Source organism: Thermobia domestica, chromosome 12, assembly GCF_964235325.1.
Source record: "Thermobia domestica chromosome 12, izTheDome1.hap1.1, whole genome shotgun sequence".
Classification (NCBI taxonomy): domain Eukaryota; kingdom Metazoa; phylum Arthropoda; class Insecta; order Zygentoma; family Lepismatidae; genus Thermobia; species Thermobia domestica.
The window spans coordinates 79,944,307-79,945,031 of NC_137465.1; positions in this window are offsets into that span (position 1 = coordinate 79,944,307).

Consider the following 725-nt stretch of genomic DNA (forward strand, 5'->3'; position numbering starts at 1 on the left):
AAACCATTTCAAATCCCTAGAGGCTGCATTCTAAACTTGCGTAAACCATCGCAAATCCAAAGGGGTACTGGGCTGCATTGCAATTTGCGTAAACCATTTCAAATCCTTAGAGGTTACATTTCAATTTGCGTAAACCACCGCAAATCCATAGAGAATGCATTGGATTGCAGTTTGCGTAAATAAACTTAAACCGCCGCAAATCCCTAGAGGGTACATTACAAATCTGAGTAAACCAGCGCAAATCCAAAGGGGTACTGGGTTGCATTACAAATTTGCGTAAACCAGCGCAAATTCATACAGTAAGTCTACTGCATATATATATTTATAATTAAAAATAAATCAAGTCAGGAAAAATGCTACACATTCACGTTAGATACATAATTTTAAACGCAAAGTCTCATCGCTACCCTCTACAATTGTAATTTTAAACGCGATCACAGATTATTCACAATTCACTAGTGTGCACTCTGTACTGGTAAGCGTCAAGGCGTTTCATTCATTTTCATTTATTTTTTACAAACTAGGCAAGACATTTACTTTTTCAGCACTTCTAGTCAAAGTATACCAAAAACCATTCCCATTCTATAATAACTTGTTATTTTTTAATCTCTCTGAATCAAAAAATTCTTCCATTACCACTCTGTAACTAGACACAGATTACTCAAGTTTCAGAACCACTGCTGCGCCCTAGAGGCTAAATTTTGAAGTGTTTTTTGAATCATCAG